A 23316-nucleotide genomic window follows, 5' to 3' on the forward strand; every position below is an offset into this window, starting at 1 on the left:
TATTTTAAATAAAAATGACTTTTCTGGAAAATATTCTTTTCTTTGGTTAATCAAAGCATCTCTAATTTGTGTAATAGATATTTATATTATTTTTTTTAAAAAAATATATCTTTGGTCCATAAGTTTTAAGTTTAGTATTTATTTGGTTCCAAAGTTTAGGTTAAAAATTTTAATTTCGAAACATTATGACCATATTGGGGAAAAAAAGAACTCAACTTGAAAGTGTAACCTAGAAACTAAATGAAAAGTAGAGCCAAATTTAAAAACAAAATAAAATAATTTTTTTTTTCTCTTATTTATTTATTTATAGTAATATCTTGTAAGAAGGTGAAAAAAGAGAGAGAAAAGAGGAAAGCTTATTGAGGTGGCTGCAAAATTGAAGATAATTCTTAGAAACTGACTGCGGGCAGCACCATCTAGCCGGTCAGTGATCGTAATGCAAACAGCAGAAATTTGACCGTTATGTTTGAAAATATGTCAAGTCAACAATCTTGTTCTTACTAGTCATTCTCCTTCATCTCACAATTTTATTTTATTTTATTTTATTTTATTTTTGGAAGGTATTGTAATTAATTAAAGTGTGGAGTGGGGAATCGAACCTCAGACTTCGAGATCGATAGTACAAGCACTATGTCAACGCTCTTGTTGATTTCACAATTTTATTTTATCTTTTTCTATTTCAAATAAATAAAAGAAATTCCATTTTCATTGGTATGATAATTAAGAACATGTTTGGTAGATAATCTGATTTTTTTTTTTTTTATGTTTATAGATTTTCCGAATTTAGCAAATTTGTGTTTAACAGACAATTTGAATTTTGATTCTGAAAAAAGTTTTTGGATATTGTGATCCAAATAATGCAAATTGTAAAAAATAACATTTTTATGTTTTCGTTGTATCTAAGTTTTGAATTTTGAATTTTAAAGTATTAGAATTATATTAAATAAATATAAAAACACTTAGGGTGTGTTTGGAGTGAAGATTATCCTAAGACTATAATACCACCCCTTGTTACAATAGATACTATTTTGTATTCCTTAATTAGCTACTTTCAACACTATTTCAAAATCATCATTTGCTACAGTTTTTACTATTTTACCTTTATCATTTTTTTTTATTCATTGCTACAGTGTTTACTATTTCCTTCTCAAACTAAAATAGTTTACCCCTCAAACACATACTATTATAACCAAAACTAAAATAATTTATACCCCAAACACAAACTATTATAATCAAACTATAATAACCTAGGATTATAATAACCAATTAATTGCTCCAAACGCCCCCTTAGAACTTCAGTATGTCATGTCATAAACCCAATTTCTTTTTTGAAAAATAGAATATGTATTATGTAATGTATTATAATATTATTTAATTATAGAAAAAAATAATATAAAAAATGTTAATAAATAAATCAAGAAGGAGTTGTTTGGCTCACTGCGTTGAGTTCATGTCTATAGTTTAAATGTCTCTAAAGTTTGTATGTCTGTGGAGTTCATATGTATGCGATGTTGAGTTAATATCTAAAGGATATCTGGTGCAGTTTTTTAATACATAAATAATCTGTTTGTATGATAATCATTTTTGTTTGAAATTTTTTTATTCACACACGCATGCACGCATTTTTTTTTTTTTTTGTTTAACCATACATATATTGTTGGAAGTTTTAGGATATGAGATTTAGGGTTTACTTTTGGACAATGCATGAGCAATCATTTTACAAAATTATGCATGTGACGTCTATAATTTTTTTTAGCACTTTTGATATTCTTTTTAAAATAAAAACACTCGTGTGTCTAACAAAATTTTCTCAAAAGTTTTTTACATACAAGTTTGTTTGAATTTTTACATGATGAAAGTGATTTTATTAATGTTAAATTCCTATAAAGAACGACTATAAAAATACTATGAACTAATTAAAAATCAGGAATTCAACGTACTGGCATAACTTACGTACTTTTGTGTCAACAAAGGTGTTTTTATTGACAATTTTTTGTGTCAACTTAAATATAAATATTTAATCATGTTTTATATGTATTTTTAAATCAATAGTTACTTTGAAATTTAAATTAAGGTTTTATTCACGATTTTATGTCACAAGCGTCAACAAAACAAAAAATCGTGTGTCAACAAAGCTCAAATTTGTAGTAGTAATAATTTAAAATAATGGTCAAGAGTTGGTGGAGTGACTGCCATAGGAGGTCATCGGAGTTGGCCCTCAATAGTGGTAATTGGATGTTGCCAGAGTTGGCTGCAGGTGGTAGTTGCCAAGTGACTTTCGGAGGTGGTCGCTGGAGTTGGGTGTCAAAGGTGGTCACTGAAGTTGGTCGTTGAAGGTGGTCGCCAGAGTTGAGCAATGAGACATCAGTAGTGACGAGAACTGAGTGTACTATTGGTAGACATGGTATAAAATGTCGGTGACATACGATGTTAGCCTCCCAAACAATGAATTGAGTTCATATCTCAACTCATCTCATCTCACCTCTCCACCCCAAACACTCTCTTTTATTATCAACTAATATTTAATGGATAACTATTAAATGATTATTTAAATTAGAATCCAATTTCTATAGGTTAGATGTTCAATCTTGCCACTACGCATTATCAAAAAAAAAAAAAAAAAAAAAAACTACCAATGGAGCTATTGTTTTATGTTGAATCGAATGTCACAACATATTGCCATTAACATATTTTCAATGGAATGTTAATATGGATATTTTTTTCTTAGTGAATAGAGGTTAAAATTTGACATTTAAAAGTACATAAATCAAAATTAAATGACATCCGAAATATAATAATCAAAGTAATATTTTAACTAATAAACTTGACAAAGCCATAAAAAAAATTTCATGTACATCTAATCAAAACAAAGTTAAAATTTAGGTCAGTTGTAATTATATAAATTCTCTCTTGATCTTCGGAACTTCGAATGACACAAACTTTGAAAAGTCTCATTTTAATAGAGATGTAACTTAGTCAAATTTACTTGTCATTATTTTGCCTAAAATTCATAGCTCAATTTAATATACAGTGAGAATTCATTGACATACTAATGATGTAAAATTCGACAACCAAACATTCCTTTTATGCATTGCATATGGTCAAACATAACAGTAGACTTTTTTCCCTTCCTATTAAAACTTTATTATGTACTACTTTTGAATTAATTATTCAATTTCTTCAATGGCTTAAAACCTTTTCAAATTTTAGATTTTTCTCGATTTATTAGCAATTGTTTCATTTTATATCGAGAGAGCGTAATTTTTATGTCGGTCCTTCTTTTATTAATTCTTATCTAACATTTATGTTAGATGATATAAGATTAAATTTACCTTCACTTACAAATTTAAGCTTTTGAGTCAATCGGTGATTTAAGATGATATTAGAATAGATTTTATCATATTAAATAAGATTAATTTAATTTATGATTAAATTCTAATTTGTTAAACACCATTTGTCGAAAGTGCATTTATCGAAAATTTGGAAGTGTTGTGCTATAAATAAATGAATCGTAATTCAGTTGACATAAGCTTTTACTAATCAATTTTGAAGTTAGAGGTTCGATTTCCTTATTCCACATATGGTAGAAAAAAATGAGAACAGAATAAATCAAATATTTTTAATACGTTCATCTATCAAATTTTTCTTCCCATAATAATTTTATAGAATAAATATTTGATTGTTCATGAATGTTATTTTTTCTGGAGTATTTACCAAAATACGAAGTGCACATAATTAAGTGGTAATTGACATGTATGAACCTTTTGTAACAACCCAAATTTGTACGCATACACTACAAGAAATTAAATGTCAAATGTTAAACAGGACGGAATTTTATTTAAATGGGTGGTAAATGTAATACCCTAACCCTAATTTAGAAAGCAGGAAAACAAATAAAATATATAATTAAGAATGAAAAATATATAAACTTAATAGGAAAATCGGGTGGAAATTTAGAATTGGAAAAAAATAAGAAATTTATTAATTATCCAAAAATAATGAATAAGGGGCAGAATCAGGGAGGATTAATTAGAAATTGGACGCTATCTAATTCAGGAGACAAAGGGCCGTAGATAACTTTTTGTTTGGGCACTGCTCATTGGAAAAATTGGAGGTGAATTAATTGCCCATATACTCTTAAAATTTGAAAGAGTTAAAAAGGGGAAGTGGAATCCACAAGCAGTGATGAAGGCAACCAACGCGTGAAAACTAGCGAGATTTGAGAGAAAATTGAAGAGAGCGAAAGTGGAGAGAGCGAGATTGGAGAGAAAATTGGAGAAAGCGAGAGTGGAGAGAAAATTGGAGAGAGCGAGATTCTCAGCGAGACAGTGGGAGAGAGCAGGAGCCACGAGAGCGAGAGCGAGAGCCACGAGAGCCAAACCAGCGAGAGCGAGAGCTAGAGAGTCACAAGATCCAAACCAACGAGAAAGCTGGAGAGAGCGAGATTATGAGAATAGAAAGAGCGAGATTTGGACAGAAGCGGGGATTATGGGTTGAATTTGGCCACGATCTTATAGATTATACATGGAAAACCCAAAATGGAATACAAACAAAGGTGGATGACGTAAGGGCAAACGTTAGCCAAAATTAGGTGTCTTATTAAGAGAAATTCTTAAACCTAAGTAATTTTAAAGAAGCCATGTGTAGGATGAGTTATCACACAGAGAAGAGCTGGAAACAACTATAATAGGAGGCTTTAGGCTGAAAGTTAAACGGATTCTCAAACAAAACTTAGTAGTAAAAATCGTGTGAAAATGGTGAAGTAATTCTGTTAGTTAGAAGGAGGAAAAGCAAGGGAAGTGCTGCCTAAAATTTCCTTTTAAGAGGGAAAGCTCTACTGATTAAACCATAGGGAATAATAAGGAATAACTAGGATCGCAGTCAAAGTAAGTAGTTATCTCACCATCTTTTTAAGTGTTTCATGGTAGTGTACCTTTAATATGTTGCATAATTATGTTATTGTTATGTTGCATTACATGTTTAAAATACGTTTATCGACAAGGGACCCCATGCATTATGTTTGTTCATAAGATTAAATTTTAATTAGATAAAAGTTATGCGTTTAGGGCTAGCAGGGTATGTATGGTTGCACCCCTCTAGTCCAATCTTACTGTAACATCCTACACCTTTTTATTTATTTATTAATAATGTAAAACTTTTCCCTTTTCAGTAATTGTCCTTAGTTGAAGGACATGTTTGGAATTCTGAATTTAAAGTATAAATGCGAGGATTTAAATGTTGTCGTGGAATTTATTCAAAAATTATTCAATTTGAAAAGTTATGGCAGGAATTAATTATTTTTAGAAAAAGGAAAAGAATTAAATAGTATAAAGTGGGTTAAGGAAAGGATCTAATTAGAGTTATACTATTTTCCTTTTATTATTATTATTACTATTATTATTAGTATATTTTTTTAAAATAAAAAGGACCCCCCCCCCCACCACCACCACCTTCTCCCTCACTCATGCGAGCCCGTCCTCCGTTTTCTTCTTCCTTGCCGCACACCCAGCCGCTACACCCTCAGTCGTCGTGCACCTCCAACCGACCACCATTCATCGACCTCGAAGCGTCGCACGTCCGCTTTCAACCGGTTGCACCACTGGATCTAGCCCCCGCGTGCCATCAGTCACCCAGCCATCGACCTCCCCCCAACTGCGTTGCTCGCCATTCGTGGGTTTCGACTGACCAGATCCCACCAGTCAGACCACGCCGCTCGCCGTCGCGTCGTCCCTTTCAGCCATTCGTTCCGTCCGCGAGCAACCAAAAGCTCTCCAGCCGCTGCCGTGAGCCTCCGTCCAGCTGGGCCGCTCGTCCAAATTCCCTCCAGCCACGCGTTCGCCGCCCCAGCCTCACCACTGTCGGTCGCCATCGTCCCTGCACCTCGGGTCCGCTTTGGTCTTTGTCGGAATCTTGGATTAAGGGTAAGTGTAAATTGTTTTGATTGGATTCCTTGAGGATTTTGAGTAGTCACTAGAATTTGGCCTTGAATTATTGGTACACGTCATGTTTTGAATATAGGGAAAAATTTTAGGTTGCTGAAGTTGTCGTCCAGCCGAGTAAAGGGGTAGTCGACGAATCTTGGTGAAGAGTAAGGCTCTAAACTTATGTGGGTTGTTAAGCATGTTGTATGTTTATGAATTTCTCGATTTAAGTTTGACTGAACCATAGACTGCGGCCTAAAATAATTTGCCATGATGTTGAGGTTTGGATCTTGAGGTGTCCTGGTGTCTTTGTTTTGGGTGATTTAAGTTTGATCCTGTGGGCTTTCGGTTTCGTTGGACAAGGAAGAGGTTGAGCTTGCTAGTTTCTAGAGTTTGCGAGTAAAGGTAAGTAATCTTACTACTGGAACTGCCCACGGGCCAGGCTTTAATTGTGTATGCTAGCATAATAAGCGTATGTTATGGTAAATTTTAGCATATTGATTGACAGTATGACCTGAATCAAAGTATGTTCTGGCACGGATTCTGATTTGTTTACATACACACCTAAGTGCTTGATCGTTAGTATGTGATAGTATGTGTTTTCATATGTCGATGTCTGATCTGCTGGTGTTGAGGCATACTTGCATGTTGTGGATTTATGATATAAGTTATACATGGATGATGTATAATATGTTATTAAGAATTATGTGTATGTGATGAAGCCATGGTATCAAGGATTTTTATGTATGTTTTAGAACTGTACAATGTTGAATCATAGCACGTTAAGACTGTGTGAATATCTTCATTGATTAGTTAGATGCTCACCAGTTTGTGTTTCTTTCGGGATTCACGAGTTTGTGTTTCCTTCGGGATTCACCAGTTTGTGTCTCCTTCGGGATTCACCAGTTTGTGTTTCCTTCGAGATTCACCAGTTTTGTGTTTCCTTCGGGATTCACCAGTTTTGTGTTTCCTTCGGGATTCATCAGTTTGTGTTTCCTTCGGGATTTACCAGTTTTGTGTTTCCTTCGGGATTCACCAGTTTTGTGAGCATACTTAACTACAATAGGATAGAACTCAGTCTCTCATCTGTTACATGTACTTATGTGCCATGTGCGGGTATCTAGAGGACATAGATGCCTAGCCTGACCCCAGTGGTGGGGCTACTTACTGAGTATTTCATACTCATTCTTTCTTATGTTGATGTTTCAGGTAAGGGTAGAGATGCACCAGCGATGGCGCAGCGGAATTCATGATCGAGCCACTGGGACTAGTTTGGGATTTATTGTTTTTAATAATGGCATTTAATAAATGTCTCTTGAACTTCTCTTGTTTTTAATTAGCATTTATTTCAAATAACTGAGCGTCGTTTTAAATTTTTTGCATGCATTTATTTTAGTAACGGCCTTACCTAGATCCTAGGGTTCGGGTCGTTACACTTACGTTTATGTTAATGGTTGATGTTGGATGCGACTCTGGCCCTACTGACTACATGACCCGCTAATCATCAGATGAATTAGTTTCCGCCTAAGTCCTTATCTTTCTATCAGGGCGGAGAAATTTACATTAGAAGCATAACCGACCACCACATGTTATTATATGTTTTCAGTCCCAATCATACGTTTTCAGGACATGTTGCATGTGATTGTGCATTTGGTCACTACCCTATGTGAGAAATACTTACTGGGTATATTATATACTCATCCTATTTTTATAGACTTTCTAGGTAAGGACACAGCATAGTGGCAGAACTGGATGTCGCTCAAATGGCCAACCATCAAACTCACTATTATAGGCACATACATTTTTGTATCACTACGCTAATGTTTTATGGATCCTGGTGTTTTGTAAAATAAACTTTTTATATAGTTTTCTACTTAATTAATAAAATCTTAGATATGTTCTTTTGAGATTTTTGCCAAAACTATCTCATGATAGAAAAGTCTAAGTATGCATGTCGTAGCGGTTGGACCATAATATGTAAGGATCCGGTCGTTACACCTTTAGATCTCCATCCCTCATATTTGTTGTACTAAAAAAATTGCAAAAAGTGTAAACAAATAGATATAAATTCTTTCATACAAATATATCGAACATGATTTTCTTAGAACAAAAAACAGGGTATGAAGATTACCTTGATTTTCTTAATATCGTTTATTTAATCATTCATTACTTAATTAATAAAATCTTAGATATGTTCTTTTGAGATTTTTGCCAAAACTATCTCATGATAGAAAAGTCTAAGTATGCATGTCGTAGCGGTTGGACCATAATATGTAAGGATCCGGTCGTTACACCTTCAGATCTCCATCCCTCATATTTGTTGTACTAAAAAAATTGCAAAAAGTGTAAACAAATAGATATAAATTCTTTAATACAAATATATCAACATGAATTCACTTAGAACAAAAACAGGTATTGAAGATTACCTGATTGTTCTTAATATCTTTGTATATAATCATTCATTAGTTAGGTATAACTCGCTGACTAATTTATCTATTAATAGTTATAAAAAAGGAGATTTTCAAAAAAATTTTAAAAAATAGGGAAACTATTTACACAAAATAATAAAATCTTAATATTCTTTATCTAGCATAGAGACTGACAGAAGTCTATCGGCATAGAAATCTATCTGTGTCTATCAATGTTTTTTTTTTTTACTTTTTCTGTAAATAGTTTGACATTTTTTCTATTTGGAAAATTTCTCAATAAAAAATTATTTTAGAATTTAACCTTTTTTTTTTAATATAACAACATGGGGGATTGAGCAACTTCCAACCTATAGGAATGTTTGAGTTTTTATTTTATAATATTTTATTTTTGATCATTTGCATGTTAGTAAAAAAAAATATTATAAATTTGTCCTTATAAATTAATAACTATTATGTTATGAATAATTTATTTTTTTACTATTGTTAATATAAACTCTGTTTGAAGAACTACTTTATAAAATAAATATTTAGTTAGTTATGTAGGATCTGTTTGCTTGTGGAAAAATGGTTTTTTAAAAAACTTATTTTTATTTAAACATCCTTCGTGAATATTTATTAAAAAAAAACTTTTAAAAAGTTATTTTAAATACTTATCAAACATTTATTTTTTTTTAAAATGACTTATTTTTTAAATTAAACACGTGAAAATATATTACAAACACACTTTAGTTTATTCTTATCATCAGCGTGAAGAAAATACATCAAAATTATCTCTCTGTTTAAATTTATGCAGTCAGTTCTACATATTTACATTTCATGATCCCTGTAGGACACCCTTGAAACCATACAACGTGCTTCCTTTTGCATGAACCTGTAGGAAATCTTCAACAAAATTATAGAATCTGCTAATTAGCCACAACTTGAACAGAAAACCAAACATTTATTCTTGATTTATAAATGTGGACACAATGAGACCCTACCAAATAGTCTAGAAATCACATTATGCCCTCTCAGTGCTTGGCCACAAAACTAGACAACTCCAATCTTCAATTTCTTATTCATCTGCATCGAACTGGAATCACTTGGCACCAACAGTGTCGACGGTTGGCCGAAAAGATCAGGAAACAGCTTTGTGATCTCATCTGCACGCACATATAACACACAACTCAAACACTCTAAAACCTTAAGAAGTAGCAATTGGCCTCAAACTCATTCTGTAAAACTCAAGTTCCAAACAAAAGCGAGATCTATAATCATAAGAAAAACACAGTAAAAGAATAAACAAAACTCAATGCATGTCACTACTCTTCCTTCGAGACATCAATCAACTCAGAGCTAGGAGGGTCATCGAGGATTTTAAAGGGGTTTTTGAGAATAATCTCCACCAATTGGCAAGGCCATCCAGATCAAAGCTTCTGAGCAGTTTCTTCAGCTTGCTTAAACTGAAAATAAAACCGAACTGTCAATTAATGCCTTGACTACAACTAAGACGTCTCAAAATGAAAATTATGGGAAGAAAGAGTTTCACCTGATCTAGAGTTTCAATCTGATCCCTCCCACTGCATATCATATCAAAACCACCCTGATAAAATAAAAATTCATTTAAATCAAGAATTGCATTCAAATGGCAATCACTTCGCATCGAGACTGCACATATTCACACTAATAATTCTAACAACTGAAAGCTAGAAATCCCTTCAAGAAAATTAACCTGATTGCGATATGGGTAGATAAATTGTGCAGTCAGTTCTACATATTTACATTTCATGATCCCTGTAGGACACCCTTGAAACCATACAACGTGCTTCCTTTTACATGAACCTGTAGGAAATCTTCACCAAAATCATAGAAGCTGCTAATTAGCCACAACTTGAACAAAAAAGCAAACATTTATTCTTGATTTATAAATGTGGACACAATAAGACCCTACCAAATAGTCCAGAAATCACATTATGCCCTCCCAGTGCTTGGCCACCAAACTAGACAACTCCGATCTTCAATTTCTTATTCACCTGCACCGAACTGGAATCATTTGGCACCAACATTGCCGACTGTTGGCCGAAAAGATCAGGAAACAGCTTTGTGATATCATCTGCACGCACATATAACACAATTCAAACACTCTAAAACCTTAAGAAGTAGCAACTGGCCTCAAACGCATTCAGTAATACTCAAGTTCCAAACAAAAGCGAGATTTACAATCATAAGCAAAACACAGTAAAAGAACAAACAAAACTCAATGCATGTCACTACTCTTCCTTCGGGACATCAATCAACTCAGAGCTAGGAGGGCCATCGAGGATTTTGAAAGGGTTTTTGAGAATAGAGGGAAAAGGGAGAGGTTGATCGATATGGTGGGCTTGGACTTCGCTATACACAATAGAAACACGGCCAATCTCCGATGGAGAAGATGCAATGATGGGGGAAACATCGGCATTAGCGATGAAAGGCGAAGACATTGGTAGGAGAGAAATGAAGATGAAAATGGGGAGATAGGTAGAGAAATGAAAGATTGAATCAATGAAAGAAGTCGAAAATTGAGTGTTCGACAAAGTCAAGAAGATGAAGGACGTGACTAGAATAAGAGGAAATAACTTGTGGATGAAATGGATAACACTCTAAGAAGGGATTTCGGTTCTCCAAAAGCTCCATATGAGTCCCTGATGTGAGGATTTGGCCAGCAAGAGACTAGAATTTTTGTGGCTAAAACAACGAGAGAGAAAACACATTTGGTCTCCACGAAATTAATCAATTTGCATATAGATAAAGACCTCCACCAACATTTGATGAAAACCCAACCTTAGCAAAAAGAAAAGGCTTAAAACAAATCCCAACCAAAAACACCTAGAGACTCTAGTGTTAAAGGGACAACCAAGGTAAATGTTTAGAACTCGGCTATGCTCCACAAAACTTACCACTTCAGGCCTAAGACATATAGGAGGTTTTTTGCAAGACATGGAAGGTATTAATAGTTCCCAAAGAACCAACCAAGAAAATAAATGAACTTTCTATGGGATTTTTAGTTTCCACCAAGAAGTGAGAACGCAAAAATAGCAAAACAAATAAATAGGCACTTCACAAGAGGACTGAGGACCCAAACGACTCAAAGAAAACTTTCATATAAACAAGAAAAGAATAAAAATGTACAAAATATTGAATGCAATATAACATGAAAATTGACTAATTTGAAAGTAAACAAGAAATCGAACAAAAAAAAAAAAAAAAACAAAATGAACCAATCACAAAAATTACGTTGTGTACTTATAGAAATGGTGTTTCCATATATTTTGTCTGTAATTGATTCAGGTGCAGTCTGCCCATTACTATAAGTAAACTGAAAAGTCAATGCATTCAAGTCAGATAAACATAGATACATCATTGTTGTAGTTGTCATGGATTATAAGATAAAGGTCATAATTTTCAACTAACATTTTGCAACAAAAACATTATGCTTCATCAAAAGGTTGCACTTTTACCAATAATTTCATTTAATTAAATATAAAGGGCAGTGCAAAATAATTTTTTTTAAAAAAATCACCTTAATACCCCAATCGTATTCAGGTCCACCTAGATTGTGTGACTTGCACTCATTATAAATCCTCCGTTGGCCTGTATAGAACAAAAAAAGATTATGCAAAAAGGCAAAGGAGCATGAGTATAAAATACAAAAAGTTAAAAGTGAATTTTTTTTATCCCCACTTGACATATTTAATCAATTCCAATTCTGATTTGTCAGTTACTAACTTAGGATTTTAATTTGAGATTCTATTCTGGAGATGAAAATACCCACGAACTAAAATGTCATCTCTTTTTCTTTGTCCATGCCGTATAGAATCATAAATCACAATCCTAAACAACTAATCACTCAAAGAACCGATTAAAAGAGAAATAAAATAAGTCAAAAAATAAAGATCAGCTAGTTTCAAGAAATCAAGGAACAGAAAAATCATAAACTCAAGTGTGACATAATATTTGACAAAGACTAATTCAAATATTTTTTAAAACAATGATAAAATAAAGAGCTAGATTTTAAGATAGAAAAATATTCTAGGCAAGATTTAGAGTTAATATGTGACTAAATCACTCAAATTTAATAGCCTGAAGGTAAAAGACTACTACAACTTTTTCATACCTTTTAGTGTGTTCTTCTACTCCGTAACTTGAATTGGGGACAAAAATGAAGTGATTCAGCCTAGCAAAAAAGTACATGATTAACTAACCAAATACAACAGTCGTAACAATTTTTTATATTGTTTAAACTAACATCCACACTAATGATACACACACGCAACACTAATGACCAAGTTACTTTACTAATATTTCAATATTTTAGCTTTAATGACATATAGCTATAAACTAAATAATAATACATGAAGTATCAAATTTTAATAAAGGGCAAACAAAAAGAGAGAGAAATAGAAGAAAGGAGTATCAATGGAAATGAGATGAAGAAAACAGAAAAACAAAAAGATATTGAGATACAATCATATGAATGGAGAAAATTAAGCAAGAGATGGAGAAGATAGACGGAGAAACAGAGATAAAAAAAAAGAAAGAAAAAGGAGAAAGAAAGACAAGAAGAAAGAAATCAAGTGAAATACCATAAGATGGAGAGAGAAAGAACTAGCCCTTCGTTTCGCCAACAAAGAAGTCATCTTTGACGATTTCTCATTCCTTCTTTGCCGAGCCGCCTCTCTTCGCCATTCGAAGTACTACCTCTACCTTCCCTTTCGAGAACATACCCAGGAGCCCTCCTTTTCCAATAATTAAAAGAAATACCATAAATCTTCGTCTATGATTTTGCCGGCCGGCCCTTTACAAGACAATACTAAGCAAAAATATACACCAACAAAATTAGACATTACAATGAACTTAACACATTACTAATAATTCATGTAAGAATGGAAACTACAAAGAATTTAGGTATCTCACTTCCAACTATGGAATTTGACCCGAGACTTCATTAAAATATCTTATCCAAATTCTGAAAAATAGGTTCGATTTTCATCAATTTGGTTGTGTAAGATACCTATATCTAGATCACCTGCTCCATTCTTCTTTTAGATTTGAACTTGCATAATCAATGGTAGGATTCTGATCTGACCTCCCCACATGACAAATCGAGCGGCGTGAATTATAATATAAGACTGGGAAGGAGATTAAAGGAAACGACATTTACTCTAGAAAGAGATCATATTACCATCTAGTTCCACCATTGTCTTCTTGATCACAGGCTTGAACTTACTTGCCAAACGAATTCTACCTTTAGAAAGAGATCATCAAATGATAAATATTAAACTAGACTTCATGAAGATGTTCTATCAATCCAAAGCCTTTCAAAATTGTTAAGAGAAAAGATACTCCACTTTTATCCTTGTTTTTCTGATCTTACATGCACCTTGACTAGTCTTTATAGTATTGTATAAGTAACTATTAAGTTATTTGGATACTCTAAAAAAGAAAAAAATAAATAAACTTTTAAGTCTCATCAACTAGAAAATTGTTGTCTTTTTAATATAGATTGGAGAGTTTTTTTCATCTTTCATTTTTTTTCTTCTAGTTATCTCCATTTGTTCTCATTTTGGCTGGATAATTGATACTCTGTTTATCATTTCCCTTCTTATTCCCCATAAAAAATATTCTATAAAAAAAATTATTAACGTGTTATTCAAGAAAACATGAGAACAGGAATGCACGTTTTCATGAAAAAATCATACCGTGTCTCCTCTCCACATCCATTAACGAAGTCAATGCAGTTTCGCCAGCCATCCAATCTTCAACAGAAGCAGCCAAATTTCCTACCCGGTATGCATAACTAGTAAGTAATAGAAATGAGGAAAAAATCTATGGAGGAAACTGATATCAAGAAAAAGAATGAAAGGTTAAAAGGTTAGAGACTAAAATGATCAGGAGGTACAAGAAGTGGGACAGACAGATCGATGATATTGGTCCAGTTTTTCCACTCTGGAGGAGAGCTCCAGCAGTGTAACCCAAAGCATAGCAATAAGTTGAATCAAAGTTCGTGGGTAAACCACACATCCCTTTGTACCTATAAGTCAAAAGAAGAAATAAACAGAGATAACACACAGAGCACTAACCAGCAAAGTATAATTTTTTTCGTATCATCTCATGGCCATTCGCTCGTACCATTGGTAAGTTTACATTTGAAAGTCAAGTAGCTGTAAGCCTAACCCATCACTTGATTGGGCATTTTCTTTACGAGTTCATAATGGAAGTCTAGATACTTGATACCCCTAATTATCAAATATGAATTTAAAAGATCTTGATGCATTTACCAACATGCATGTTTTTGAGATCTCAACTGATTTGCCTACTACCCAAGTGCTAAATATAATATGTGTTAATCACTAAATTATTAAATAGGAGCGTTTAAGTAAAACAGCAAAAGTTCAAGCACGAATAGAATAAGTACCCAAAGAAATGTGACTACCCCTTGAATTGGCCGCCAATTATATGCACCTTGTTGCCTTCTCTTTTCCATCTCAATTTCATGGAAAGACGTGTATAAAACAAAAAGAAAAAACAATTACTTGGAATGGAGCGTTAAAGTAAAACAGCAAAAGTTCAAGCACGAGTAGTGAGTTTCATTTCCCATAACCTATCCTCATCTATAATATTTATTTTTCCATAACCTATCCTCATCTATAATATCATGGGCAAGAATTTCATTGAGTTCCGAAATAAGCTGTTGCACCTGTAGAAAGCGGGTTATAAATGATATCAGTTCAAGAATGACATATTGATCCCTTTAGACTCTCTCTTTAGACTCTCTCTCGAGTCTCTCTTGAGTAGCTCTTTAGACTCTCTCTTTAGGTTCTCCATTTTCTTTATGTTGTGCTCGACATCCCTTTAGAGCTACTCGAGAGAGAGAGTCTAAAGAAAGAACCTAAGATTTGAAAGAGCTAAGTTAGAATCTAGACTCGAGAGAGCAAGATTAGAACTGCATAAACAAAAGATAAGAACCTAGAGAAAAATTCTGTTTGCCAACCTGCATCGCATGCATCCTAGAGATAGGTATGGTATTATGTGGTCGCCTTATATGTGTATGCGTCATTTTTTCATCGCATAAATAAGAATAGAGGCTTATGTGTAGGTCCTATAGTCTTATCGCATATATCGCATGCGTTCTAGCATTAAAAGTCGTAGCATTCGCATCAAGAGATGATTTACTATTGTATGTGTGTTGCATGATCGCATAGCATGAACACATCCTAAGAAGTGTTAGCCGAAACTCTTCTCAACCCATTCACCGCATACTCATCGCGTCTTCCGTTTTATAACTCTTTTCGAATTCCGCTGCATTTGTTTATTTTTATTACCACAAACAACATTCCCAATAACTACTTGATTTATTTGGTTACCGCAAATTGTTCTGAGAAATTACCACCGCATATTTTTTCCCAAGTCCCTGTGTTTGACCCTGAACTTACCAAGAAACTCAGTGGGGTTTTACTTGAATTCCACTGAGAAAACTTAAGTGCTCAACGCATTTTCATCCATAATTCCACCTCATAAAATAACGCATCAGGTGCCATGGATGGGCGGTGGAGCTGACTCTCCCGAGATCTAGCTCCGATCGTAGGCTTTGGTCGTTTCTCGGAATGGAAGAAGGAGATGAAGATTCTCAAGCCTTCTTCTCACGCATTTGTCTGGATCGCAGGGAAAAACTCTAGATAAGTTGGCATTCTGCTCACCGGCTTCTTTATATAGAGATTGGATCGCCGACAGCATTAATGGACTGCTCTGATTCTGACATTCGCGACGTGTTAGTCCTTTCTAAATCTCTGCTGCTAATGGCGTAGTAGGTGAAATGTCAACATCAGTTTTTTATTTTCCCAAGATGTACGTCAGCGTTCATTCCACCAACCTTGCGTTGATCCCTCTATTATGCGTTATCGTGTAGCCGCAATCTTGCAGTGACCGCATTCGCTTAATACCGCAACTTCGACACGGTGATCGCAATCGCTTGACGAGCGCAACTACCATGCGATGGACGCATGCCTTGCCTTCATTTTGGCTTACCCCTACATGTGTCATGCGGACATCCAATTATGAGCAAGACGCTCTTTCTCAAACTAGACTCATACATACTTAGCAGCGGAATTGCGGTATTTCTTTATGCGTTGATCCTGGCAACTTACTTTCGTTTTGGCTTGCCCCCACGTGTGTCTTGCGGACATCCAACTACAGGTATGTGTCATTCACAACTTAACTCTTATCAACATGTGTTTCTCCATTGCGTTGGCAGTGGAGTTGTTATTCTAAGTTTCCTTTTTTTTCTTCATATAGCTAAAAATAGCAAGGTTGAAAATAAATACCTCACCCCAAAATTTAAAATGCGACAATGTCCTCCTTGCCAATAGATTGAAAGAAGTCATGCGATGTTCTTAAGAAGTTTGGTAAAGGATCAGTTTGAAAGAAAGCTAGCCGACCACTAACTTTTAGAAACATTTCTTGAGGTGATTGTCCTAAAAATAAGTTAACTCTAGTATATAAAAAAAAATAGATGCATGTGATTCATCATTGAAATCATAAATGGCAAAGAGAAAGCATGCGGCGACTTACTAAATTTATCAATGTTAAATGATTGCGGTAATCAAACAGGATGCGGTGATAAAACTTTCAAAATTAAAATACGATGCGATGGTGCAGAATTTGGAATAGAGTGAAGGAAAAATACAACCCCAAAATGTGCGCTGTCGTCGGCATTGTTTGTCGATGCCTCCTTCTTTGCGGCGATCTTCCTTTGCATTCCATCAAAGAAAACATTGAGAGGGTAATGATAATAATAAAGTAGTTGTATCTTCATGCGGCGCCTCCGCAATCGTGTGCCTTGATCGTTTGCAAAGAAAACATTGAGAGGGTAATGATAACAATAAAAGAAAGTTAGCAAAATTTTTCTCGCCCTTTTTTCTTTTTTTTTTGAAAGACGTAAAAGCAAATATATGATAACAGGTAATAATAAGGTGATGAAAGTTCATGAAGTATTGATGTAGAAAAAGGATATTCGAAAAGAATGCATCCGTGATGAGGTCTTCACATAGTAACTCAAGGACTACTTATTCCAAGCTGGGCCTTTCACGTCCACGGTGGCATTTTCTTCTTCTCTCGTTCTTCCAGAATCTTGACTGTTTTAATCCGGACCTTTTCTCGATTGATGTTTATTATGATTTCCTCTTTGTGCACATTACCAATCATTTTTTAATATATCTGCATAAATATCAGCAGAGCCTATTAAGAGTCTCATCTCATGAATGCGATATTCCATTTTTTCCTTGAGTTCTTGAAGAAACTACTTCAACTTTGAAAGAGTCACCAAAGTTCAATCCAAACGAAATATCAATTCTAAAGTAGTTACAAAGAGAAATGAGTACCTTGCAAGCAGAATCAAATCCAAAACTTGTGGTGACCTCTTTGCATTTGAGATCACCATCAATAGTTTTGGGCAACCAATCACTCGGGTTCAAATTCTTACTCCTAATTTGAAAACAACAGATAGAAGGGGAATATAAATAACAGAGTCTTGCACACACAAAAAATGGTACCCTATAGTAATTAATTACTCAACCTTATATTTCTGCAATAAAAATAACATATAATAGCTTATCTATGACAATGAAAGTAAGAAAGAGAGAGAAAAAAGGAGGGAGGCAATAAACAAATTTCATAGTTTTGAAAAATACATAAAGTTTTCAGCGAGGAGACAGACATTTGTGTTGGAATCATCTCCACCAATTGACAAGGCCATCCAAATCAAGCTTCTTAGCAGTTTCTTCAGCTTGCTTAAACTGGAAATAGAAACGAACAGTCAATTAATGCATTGACTACAACCAAGACGTCTCAAAATGAAAATTCTGGAAAGAAAGAATTTCACCTGATCTAGTGTTTCAATCTTATCCCTCCCACTGCATATCATATCAAAACCACCCTGATAAAACAAAAATTCATTTAAATCAAGAATTGCATTCAAATGGCAATCACTTCGCATCGAGACCACACATATTCACACTAACAATTCTAACAACTGAAAGCTAGAAATCTCTTCAAGAAAATTAACCTGATTGCGATATGGGTAGATAAATTATGCAGTCAGTTCTACATATTTACCTTTCATGATCCTGTAGGACACCCTTGAAACCATACAACGTGCTTCCTTTTACTCACCTGTAAGAAATCTTCACCAAAATCATAGAAGCTGCTAATTAGCCACAACTTGAACAAAAAAGCAAACATTTATTCTTGATTTATAAATGTGGACACAATGAGACCCTACCAAATAGTCCAGAAATCACATTATGCCCTCCCAGTGCTTGGCCACCAAACTAGACAACTCCGATCTTCAATTTCTTATTCACCTGCACCGAACTGGAATCACTTGGCACCAACATTGCCGACTGTTGGCCGAAAAGATCAGGAAACAGCTTTGTGATATCATCTGCACGCACATATAACACAATTCAAACACTCTAAAACCTTAAGAAGTGGCAACTGGCCTCAAACGCATTCAGTAAAACTCAAGTTCCAAACAAAAGCGAGATTTACAATCATAAGCAAAACATAGTAAAAGAACAAACAAAACTCAATGCATGTCACACTCTTCCTTTGAGACATCAATCAACTCAGTTACCAAACAGAGTAAAAAAAAAAACACGTTATGAAGGCTAAAAACTCCAAAACAAGAAGAGAATGTAAATGATCTATGGATAATAAACACCCGGATTGTCAGCGGCAGAGCTAGGAGGGCCATCGAGGATTTTGAAGGGGTTTTTGGGAATAGAGGGAAAAGGGAGAGGTTGATCGATACAGTGGGCTTGGACTTCGATATACACAGTAGAAACAAGGCCGATCTCCGACGGAGAAGATGCAATGACGAGGGAAACATCGGCATTGGCGATGAAAGGCGGAGACATTGGTAGGAGAGAAATGAAGATGAAAATGGGGAGATAGGTAGAGAAATGAAAGATTGAATCAATGAAAGAAGTGGAAAATTGAGTGTTCGACAAGGTCGAGAAGATGAAGGACTTGACTAGAATAAGAGGAAGGAGCTTGTGGACAAAATGGATAACACTCTAAGAAGGGATTTTGATGCTCCAAAAGCTCCATATGAGTCCCTGATGTGAGGATTTGGCCAGCAAGAGACTAAAATTTTTATGGCTAAAACAACGAGAGAGAGAGAGAGGGTTTCAATGAAACGAAATTTTTCATTGAAAAAATGAAAAGAGATATTTGGTCTCCAAGCGAATGTAACAATTTAGTCTACTTTAAAACACATTTGGTCTCCACGAAATTAATCAATTGGCATACAGATAAAGACCTCCACCAACATTTGATGAAAACCCAACCTTAGCAAAAAGAAAAGGCTTAAAACATAAATCCCAACCAAAAACACCTGGAGACTCTAGTGGAAAAGGGACAACCAAGGTAAATGTTTAGAACTCGGCTATGCTACACAAAACTTGCCAATTCAGGCCTAAGACATATGGGAGGTTTTTTGCAAGACCTGGAAGGCATTAATAGTTCCCAAAGAACCAACCAAGAAAATAAATGAACTTTCTATGGGATTTTTAGTTTTCACCAAGAAGTGAGAACGTAAGAATAGCAAAACAAATAAATAGGCACTTGAGCTAAATTTTACAAAGACTAATTCAAGTGTGACATAATATTTGACAAAGACTAATTCAAATATTTTTTAAAACAAGGATAAAATAAAGAGCTAGATTTTAAGATAGAAAAAGCAAGATTTAGAGTTAATATGTGACTAAATCACTCAAATTTAATAGCCTGAAGGTAAAAGACTACTACAACTTTTTCATACCTTTTAGTGTGTTCTTCTACTCCGTAACTTGAATTATGGACAAAAATGAAGTGATTCAGCCTAGCAAAAAAGTACATGATTAACTAACAAAATACAACAGTCGTAACAATTTTTTATATTGTTTAAACTAACATCCACACTAATGATACACACACGCAACACTAAGGACCAAGTTACTTTACTAATATTTCAATATTTTAGCTTTAATGACATTTAGCTATAAACTAAATAATAATACATGAAGTATCAAATTTTAACAAAGGGCAAACAAAAAGAGAGAGAAATAGAAGAAAGGAGTATCAATGGAAATGAGATGAAGAAAACAGAAAAACAAAAAGATATTGAGATACAATCATATGAATGGAGAAAATTAAGCAAGAGATGGAGAAGATAGACGGAGAAACAGAGATAAAAAAAAGAAAGAAAAAGGAGAAAGAAGAAAAGGATAAAGAAAGACAAGAAGAAAGAAATCAAGTGAAATACCATAAGATGGAGAGAGAAAGAACTAGCCCTTTGTTTCGCCAACAAAGAAGTCATCTTTGACGATTTCTCATTCCTTCTTTGCCGAGCCGCCTCTCTTCGCCATTCTTTGCCGAGCCGCCTCTCTTCGCCATTCGAAGTACTACCTCTACCTTCCCTTTCGAGAACATACCCAGGAGCCCTCCTTTTCCAATAATTAAAAGAAATACCATAAAGCTTCGTCTATGATTTTGCCGGCCAGCCCTTTAGAAGACAATACTAAGCAAAAATACACACCAACAAAATTAGACATTACAATGAACTTAACACATTACTAATAATTCTCGGGTCAAATACACAGTAGAAATACCATAGGGCTTGGACTTCGACATACACAGTAGAAACAAGGCCGATCTCCGACGGAGAAGATGCAATGACTAGGGAAACATCGGCATTAGCGATGAAAGGCGGAGACATTGGTAGGAAAGAAATGAAGATGAAAATGGGGAGATAGGTAGAGAAATGAAAGATTGAATCAATGAAAGAAGTGGAAAATTGAGTGTTCGACAAGGTCGAGAAGATGAAGGACTTGACTAGAATAAGAGGAAAGAGCTTGTGGACAAAATGGATAACACTCTCAGAAGGGATTTTGATGCTCCAAAAGCTCCATATGAGTCCCTGATGTGAGGATTTGGCCAGCAAGAGACTAAAATTTTTATGGCTAAAACAACGAGAGAGAGAGAGAGAGAGGGTTTCAATGAAAAGAAATTTTTCATTGAAAAAATGAAAAGAGATATTTGGTCTCCAAGCGAATGTAACAATTTAGTCTACTTTAAAACACATTTGGTCTCCACGAAATTAATCAATTTGCATACAGATAAAGACCTCCACCAACATTTGATGAAAACCCAACCTTAGCAAAAAGAAAAGGCTTAAAACATAAATCCCAACCAAAAACACCTGGAGACTCTAGTGGAAAAGGGACAACCAAGGTAAATGTTTAGAACTCGGCTATGCTACACAAAACTTGCCAATTCAGGCCTAAGACATATGGGAGGTTTTTTGCAAGACCTGGAAGGCATTAATAGTTCCCAAAGAACCAACCAAGAAAATAAATGAACTTTCTATGGGATTTTTAGTTTTCACCAAGAAGTGAGAACGTAAGAATAGCAAAACAAATAAATAGGCACTTGAGCTAGATTTTACAAAGACTAATTCAAGTGTGACATAATATTTGACAAAGACTAATTCAAATATTTTTTAAAACAAGGATAAAATAAAGAGCTAGATTTTAAGATAGAAAAAGCAAGATTTAGAGTTAATATGTGACTAAATCACTCAAATTTAATAGCCTGAAGGTAAAAGACTACTACAACTTTTTCATACCTTTTAGTGTGTTCTTCTACTCCGTAACTTGAATTGGGGACAAAAATGAAGTGATTCAGCCTAGCAAAAAAGTACATGATTAACTAACCAAATACAACAGTCGTAACAATTTTTTATATTGTTTAAACTAACATCCACACTAATGATACACACACGCAACACTAATGACCAAGTTACTTTACTAATATTTCAATATTTTAGCTTTAATGACATTTAGCTATAAACTAAATAATAATACATGAAGTATCAAATTTTAACAAAGGGCAAACAAAAAGAGAGAAAGAAATAGAAGAAAGGAGTATCAATGGAAATGAGATGAAGAAAACAGAAAAACAAAAAGATATTGAGATACAATCATATGAATGGAGAAAATTAAGCAAGAGATGGAGAAGATAGACGGAGAAACAGAGATAAAAAAAGAAAGAAAAAGGAGAAAGAAGAAAAGGATAAAGAAAGACAAGAAGAAAGAAATCAAGTGAAATACCATAAGATGGAGAGAGAAAGAACTAGCCCTTCGTTTCGCCAACAAAGAAGTCATCTTTGACGATTTCTCATTCCTTCTTTGCCGAGCCGCCTCTCTTCGCCATTCGAAGTACTACCTCTACCTTCCCTTTCGAGAACATACCCAGGAGCCCTCCTTTTCCAATAATTAAAAGAAATACCATAAAGCTTCGTCTATGATTTTGCCGGCCGACCCTTTACAAGACAATACTAAGCAAAAATATACACCAACAAAATTAGACATTACAATGAACTTAACACATTCCTAATAATTCATGTAAGAATGGAAACTACAAAGAATTTAGGTATCTCACTTCCAACTATGGAATTTGACCCGAGACTTCATTAAAATATCTTATCCAAATTCTGAAAAATAGGTTCGATTTTCATCAATTTGGTTGTGTAAGATACCTATATCTAGATCACCTGCTCCATTCTTCTTTTAGATTTGAACTTGCATAATCAATGGTAGGATTCTGATCTGACCTCCTCACATGACAACTGGAGCGGCGTGAATTATAATATAAGACTGGGAAGGAGATTAAAGAAAACGACATTTACTCTAGAAAGAGATCATATTACCATCTAGTTCCACCATTGTCTTCTTGATCACAGGCTTGAACTTACATGCCAAACGAATTCTACCTTTAGAAAGAGATCATCAAATGATAAATATTAAACTAGACTTCATGAAGATGTTCTATCAATCCAAAGCCTTTCAAAATTGTTAAGAGAAAAGATACTCCACTTTTATCCTTGTTTTTCTGATCTTACATGCACCTTG

At 34.3% G+C, this 23316-nt stretch overlaps 1 long non-coding RNA gene across 19 annotated transcripts; it reads right to left on the reverse strand.

The window, feature by feature from the left end:
- Window positions 1-9060: 9060 nt before the first annotated feature.
- LOC150030418 (uncharacterized) lies at window positions 9061-23308 on the reverse strand. 19 transcript variants are annotated; one of them, XR_016526928.1, is made up of 21 exons: window positions 23115-23300; window positions 22944-23033; window positions 22516-22668; window positions 22032-22091; window positions 20670-20924; window positions 20187-20246; window positions 18645-18806; window positions 18479-18546; window positions 18246-18299; window positions 18055-18159; window positions 17746-17848; window positions 14784-17581; window positions 12952-14399; window positions 12483-12542; window positions 11889-11959; window positions 10281-10442; window positions 10062-10182; window positions 9879-9932; window positions 9656-9792; window positions 9331-9492; window positions 9061-9232 (listed from the first exon to the last, which is right to left on the reverse strand). It is a non-coding gene; the product is annotated as an uncharacterized LOC150030418 (long non-coding RNA). The 19 variants fall into 19 exon arrangements; XR_016526923.1 differs by having other exon boundaries at window positions 22516-23033; window positions 23115-23302; XR_016526927.1 differs by having other exon boundaries at window positions 22944-23300.
- Between the last annotated feature and the right edge of the window lie 8 nt (window positions 23309-23316).

This window comes from Benincasa hispida, unplaced genomic scaffold (assembly GCF_027475165.1).
Source record: "Benincasa hispida cultivar pf3 unplaced genomic scaffold, pf3_genome.v1.1 HicScf220, whole genome shotgun sequence".
In the NCBI taxonomy this organism is placed as follows: Eukaryota; Viridiplantae; Streptophyta; class Magnoliopsida; order Cucurbitales; family Cucurbitaceae; genus Benincasa; species Benincasa hispida.